The sequence below is a fragment of the Mesocricetus auratus genome, unplaced genomic scaffold (genome assembly GCF_017639785.1).
Source record: "Mesocricetus auratus isolate SY011 unplaced genomic scaffold, BCM_Maur_2.0 Super-Scaffold_100007, whole genome shotgun sequence".
In the NCBI taxonomy this organism is placed as follows: domain Eukaryota; kingdom Metazoa; phylum Chordata; class Mammalia; order Rodentia; family Cricetidae; genus Mesocricetus; species Mesocricetus auratus.
The window spans coordinates 10,295,749-10,302,366 of NW_024429191.1; the positions used below are offsets into that span (position 1 = coordinate 10,295,749).

Here is a 6,618-nt window from a genome sequence, read left to right on the forward strand (position 1 = left end):
CCAGCTGCCCCTAAGTCTACACCCAACTGACCAGTTGTCGTTGTTGTAAGCTTTTTTTCTGTTCAGTTTTTTATATAGAATATAAAATAATGAGTTAAACAGTCACATTTTATTTTATGTTTTTTCTTCTGCATGCATGTCTGTGCTTTGCTGGTGTGCCTGGTTCTCTCAGATTCCAGAAGAGGGTGTCAGATTCCCTACAAGTTAAATTATAAACGGTTGTGAGCTGCTGTGTGGGTGCTGAGAATTGAACCTGGGTCCTCTCGAAACACAGCCAGTGCTCTTAATCACTGAGCCAACTTTCCAGCCCCTAGCTACTGCATTTTCATGCACATATATCATTGCACTTTGCTCCTAATTGCCCCACAACTGGCCTCCTTGTCCCTCTTCCTACTCTCGTCTGTTTCTTCTCCCAAATAGTCTCCTCTCTATTTTTTAAAGATTTATTTTATTTTTTAAATTATGTGCATGGGGGCCTGGAGTATGTGTATATGGGGATGGAGTCTGTGTACAGGGGGGTGGAGTCTGTGTACAGGGGGTGGAGTCTGTGTGCATGGGTGCTGGTGCTGGAGGAGGCCACAAGATGGCACTGGATCCCCTGGAGCTGGAGTGACTGGAGGTTATGAGCCAGCTAACATGGGTACTAGGAACTGAACTCTGGTCCTCAGCAAGAGCAGTGCAGGCTCTTAACTGCAGAGTCATCTCTCTAGCCCTCCCTTCTCCTTTATACTCTCTCTCTCTCTCTCTCTCTCTCTCTCTCTCTCTCTCTCTCTCTCTCTCACGTGTGCACACATGTGCGCGCGCACACACACACACACACACACACACACACACACACACTGACTCTTTGGCTTGTTTTATGTAACATAATAATCGTCAGTTTCATCCACTTGTCTACAAATGTCGCAACCTGGTTCTTTTTATGGCCAAATAAACCCCATTGTGTCTGTGAACTGCGTGTTCTTCCTCTGATCATCTGTTGATGGACATCTAGGCCAGCCCTATTTCCTGTATGTTGTGAACACATAGTTCACAGTATGGTGTTGACACGGATGCGCAGGTAGCTCTGGGCTACTCTGATTTTCACTGCTTTGTATGTAGGACGTGTAAATATTCTAACATGGTTGTTTGCAGAAACTCTGTTTCCTAACATGGTCATGCTGGCAGGCTCTAGGAGTTCAGACTTCAGCTTATCTTTGGGACTGGGAATCACTTTAATCTACATATGGGCCTCTGAGTCCTGGGGAGTTCCACTCACCCCTGGTCTTGGTGGCCATTGGACTACTCCACTCACCAGGTGTCCCTCTCTAGACTTCTGTCTAAATTCAACATATCCACTCCATGCCATGGCCCTGAGATGAGGTGGAACCAGATAGCTGCTTCCAGTAGAGACAGATTCTGAGGAGGCACAATGTGTATCCTACCTACCTATGGGATTTCTGGGCTCCTTGGTCCAGGGGCCCCAAGAGGAGCACTCCCTTGAGACTTTCTGTTGTTCATTTGGTTCAAATCAAGCCTTGGGTCTGAACGTGCCTGTTGGCTGCTCCTGCTTCCAGCCTACCCTGAGCTGCGTCGTATGGGCAGCTGGTCATGTTCTCCGTTTAGGGAGCAATTCATTTGCGCATTATCTTAGCAAGTGTCAGAGTGGTGTCTGGAGGTGTTTAAGAGCTGCCATCTTGTTTAATTCTATGTCCGTGTAGCAGAAGAGTAAAAGTAGGCTTTTCCCTAGGGCCTAAGACCTATTCAGCCACAGATTCTTGGCCCCAGTAATGATGCCTTTTGGATTTCATCTTGTGGAGTGGGACTTGAATCCAGTCGGGAAGTGTTAGGTTCTATTGCACTGGTGCATGTGTTGTACATACCCGTGGTTGGTATAGCTCACAGGGCTCGTAGCTGGGTCAGACTGGTGGTCGCTTTTCTCCTCTGGTAGAATGCACTGCCCCTTCCAGAGCTATGAAAGCTGCCTGGTAGGGGTGGAACTCCCAGATAGAAAGCAGCTCGGGTTCTCCGTGTTCTTTGACTCAAGTGTGCAGTATCTTCAGTAGCAGGATCTCACCATCAAGTTCTAGAGGGTAACTGAGAAGTGGCCTAAAATGTTTGGGGTGGTCTATGGGACCCCACTGCTCCAAAGGAAGTAACGAGTTCCTCATACTAGGCTTTTTATTGACTCTCCTGACATATTTAGGAGAGACATTGCTCCCTTTTATCGAGTAACTCCATTTAAACTCTTCCTATATGTGTATGTTTTAGGAAGCTTCTACAGTAGTAGGTTTTCACGTGATTTTTTAAAAGGCTTTTAGTGTTAGTTGTTGCTCTCCACACTCCCTCCTCTAACCTGCCCTCCCATCCCTCACCTCATTTGATCCTTCCTGTTCTATTAGTCCCTTCCCTCCCCTTTACAACACACATTCTACCTCCTCTGCCTTGAAAGCTACCTTCCTTCCCATGGCCCCTTACTACTTCCCTGAGGTTTTTTCCTTTCCTTTCTTTACTTCCTGATTTTTCGAGGCAGGGTTTCTCTATGTAGCTTTTGGAGCCTGTCCTGGAACTCACTCTGCAGACTTCACCTGCCTCTGGCTCACAAGTTTTGGGGATAAAGGTGTGTACCGCGACTGCCCAGCCTTTTTTTTTAACTTCTTAGTTATCTATATCATCCTCTTTCCCCAAGGCTCAGGAATCATAGAGGAATATGGGGCTGGAATATTGTAAGAACCAGAGGAGGTGGATGACTACAACAAAAACTGCTCTCTGGATACAACAGAACAGCAGCACACAGGAACTCACAGGGGTAGTGACAGCTCAAGACACACAAGCAGAGCCAGGGGAAATCTCAGCGTGGAGGGGACGGGTGTGAAGCCCCATTCCTTGCCGTGGAGCTTCTGGCCTCTGATAGGTTCTAGGAGAGGGAAGATGGGTTCTCTTTAAGGGTGTGACCCCTTGTAGGTCAACCTTGCTCCAAGAGATGGCCAAGAGCACTGGGCTGCACAGACTGAACTTGATGGAGGGAGGGAGGGAGAACATGAAATTGGGTGGTGGGGTGGATCTGGGAGGAGTTGGGGGAATGAATATGACCAAAATACACTGTATGGAATTCTCAAATAACAAAATATTTTAATACACTGTATGGAATTCTCAAATAACAAAATATTTTAATACACTGTATGGAATTCTCCAATAACAAAATATTTTTTAAAAGAGCTGTCATTTGGGGCTGGGGAGATGGCGCAGCAGGTAAAAGGGTTTACCACACAGGAGGTAGAAACTCAGAGCAAGCTGGCTGACTAGGCTGACCAGCTGAATCAGCAAGATCTAGCTTCAGGTGAGAGAGACCCTGCTTCAGTACGGAAGGTAGAAAATGACTGAGGACAACATCTGATGCCAGTTTCTGGCCTCCATACACATGTGTATTCATGCCTGTGAGAATATGCATATAAACATACACAAACACATGAAAGAAAGAGAGGAATGGAGAAAGGAAGAGAACGAATGAAAAAAGGAAAAGCGCTGTCCTCTGTGACCACAGCGGGGCGCGTGTGTCCTGGACCCAGATGCAGCATGGACATTGTCCTGTGAGTGCACTGCCCACTGCACGTGGTGGGGTTCATGACAGACTGGGGCATCCCTCTGCCCCTACACACACACACACACACACACACACACACACACACACACACACACACACACACAGAGAGAGAGAGACACAGAGAGAGAGAGAGTTGACTATAACTCTCAAACCCTTTCTGTTTCAGGCACTCAGGCGGGGAGATCCTGGCCAACGAAGCTGGAAGTGGCCATCTAGAACATCAGGCTAGAGCTCCTCCTAAGCCACTACATGAGAGCAGGTGCTAATGAGGACCTTCATCTCCTGTTCCCCATGCAACATCAGCGGGCTTCTGTTTATCAGGAGGCCTGGAGCCCAGCCAGCCTGACCTGGGCAGTGAGCCCCGGCCATCAGCCAAAAGGGTGAACCACAGCCAGGTGTGATCCTTAAAGCCAGACGAGGGGCCTTGATCTTTGAGGTCTGACCCCAGCATCTCAGGCCGGTCAGGGACTTCAGGACCAAATAACACTGACAAAGAAGAGAACAGGATTTGTGGCAAGCTGTACATTGAACCCTTGGCAGTTCATCCCATCTCCGCCCCTGTAAGGGAAGGGTGACGTCGTATGTGCCTGGATGTAGTAGGTACATTCCAAACCTTCAGTCACATAGCTGAGAGCATCGGGTTAAAGCTCCCTTGGGGATGCTGGGGCCTGGGCCTGTGCCTGGGTGTCCACTGCCTTCTGAGTCAGGGGCACGGATTCTCTGCTGGAAACTGTGTGAGGACATGCAGGTCCTGGTTTCAGAACATAGAGGCTAGCAGGACCCAGCACCGTAAATGTGACACCAAACAGAAGTGTCCCCAGAACGGGGCTCCACGGAAGTGGCCCCAGTGAGCTCACAGAGAGTGGGGTGACTGCAGACACGGGTGTGCCAGCTACGGTGATAATAGCAGGAGACTAACAGTGAAGTAACGTGGTTATAGAGATAATAGTGGAAACAGAACACAACACGGTCCACATGCAAAAATCCAACATATGAGAAAAACCAGCAAAAAGTCAGCAAGTGACACCTTCATGACAAGGTACATCACAGCGTGATCTAAATAGTTTGTAGACATGACCATAAAATAAGGGTGTTGGGCAAAGGTCATTTGGCAGATGGCACAGGGCGCAGCTGGAGAGAGGCTGAGGCAGAGCTTCTCGAATGTTCCTGCTGGTATTTGCTGGCCAGGGCCGGGGGTGACGACGAGTGAAGAATCAGACATAGAGAGGATTGTCCATGTCTGATATCCTGGCTCCTGCTGCCAAACTCTCCTGTCCTGTGAAATGCAGAAAGGGGCTCCTTAGGCCCCTCAGGGAGACACAGGCCCTAGTGGGGAACCCCTGAGGAAATGGAAAGGACATGGGGCCAACTGTCCCTTTCAGAAATCAGAATGGGAAAGTGGGACTCTGCTGTGGGAACTCATTCAACCAGTAGCCTTTGGGGTACCGGCCCACTGAGGGATGGTCTCGGGTGCTATGTGTAAGCTGATGAGAGATCTATGTTCTCTCTCTCGGGTGATGGTCAGAGATCTGATTGTAGCTTCCTGCACCCCAGGCGGCTCTCCACCTTTATTGTGTGAGTGTTCCCCAAATAAATATCTGATATCCTTTTATTCAGGACCCCCTTACTCATGCCTACAGATGCTAAAGGACTTGAGGCAGGTGGGGTGAGGGGAAGGCACACTTCCCTGCCTTAGGGCAGATAAAGGGGAACTAATTGTCCAAAGGCCCTGTGAGCCCTGAGACCTGCGTAGGGATTCTCACCACAACCCATGTCAGGTTGACATTGTGATAATCATCTGAGGAGACAAATTATAACATCCGCGAAGACAAATTAGAGGCTTGGGAGAGGGAGGATATGAGCTCTTTATGAGCCCCGTCTCCCAGTGTCTCTGATTCTGCCCAACTTTCCCAGACCCCCACCCCCTGCTTTTTTTCTTTTTTTGAGACAGAGTCTCACGTAGTTCAGGATGGCCTTGAACTCACTATGTAGCTAAGAATGGCCTTGACTTCTGATCCTCCTGCTTCCACCTTGTGAGTATGGAGGTTACAGGAGTGTACCTCTACACCCAGTTTATTCAAGCCCCCCTCCCTTCAGGTCCTTTCTCTGGGACCCCCACCCGCCCTGGACTCCAGACTGGGCAATACCCCAGTTCCTGTCCGCCCAGCACTGAGCTGTCTTTGCAGACCTTGCCTGGGCAGCAAAGCCAGAGTGGTCTGGAGGAGAGAGGGTGGAAGAGAGGACCCTCCTCAACAAGAATTGTAGTTTCCTCCACCTTCATTCAGAGAAATGGGCTCATATTGGATGGTGCACACCCCCACCCCCACCTCCGACCCCCTACTCACACAGCAGGGCTTCCCACTGTCACCCTCAGTCCTCTGAAGGCCAAGAAGGAGGAGCCTGGCCAGCAATGAAGGATCAAGGCCCTGCCCCCAACTGGCCCACGTGAGTTCCCTCCAGCACAGAAGCCTCCACCAGCCGGCCTTTGGTGCCATCTTGTGGCTATAGTGGTCACTACATGCAGCTGAATTAAGGACAGTTCAGGGCTTTGTTGCTGGTCTGGACTGGTTGAGCCAAAGTTCTTCTATTCCGGTTCCTTCCTGAATTAGTTCAAGGGCCCCGGCTTCCAGGCCAGTGACCCTTACCCATAGGCTAGGAAGTGGCTTTTCAAAAGCTCGTACTGTGCCGCCTGTCCGGTTACCCCTCCGCTACCCTCCCCTGCCCTCAGTAACACACCATCAAACTCCTTCAGAAAGTCCCAGGAGCAACTGCCATAGGGCCTAGTCAGACCTCTTCAGTGTGCTCTCCCAGGCAAGCCTGCACCCCAGATCAGCGTTCCAGCCTTGGCTCCTCTGCGCTCATGGCAGGAGGGTGAAACCAGTAACTGCGAGAGCTCCTCTGCTCTCTCCTTGGGGACCTGCCCTAGTGGCACCTCCTCAGATTGGCTTGGGGGGGCTAGCCCTTGTAGCTTTTTCAGGCTTAGCTTCACAGGCAGCCTGGGTTCCTGAGCCTGCACGGGGAGTCCACTTCTACTC

General features: G+C 50.0%; 1 long non-coding RNA gene across 1 annotated transcript; it reads right to left on the reverse strand.

Moving 5' to 3' along the window:
- Positions 1-4,090: 4,090 nt before the first annotated feature.
- Positions 4,091-5,986, reverse strand: LOC121141111. Its single transcript, XR_005878018.1, has 2 exons — positions 5,929-5,986; positions 4,091-4,859 (listed from the first exon to the last, which is right to left on the reverse strand). It is a non-coding gene; the product is annotated as an uncharacterized LOC121141111 (long non-coding RNA).
- Between the last annotated feature and the right edge of the window lie 632 nt (positions 5,987-6,618).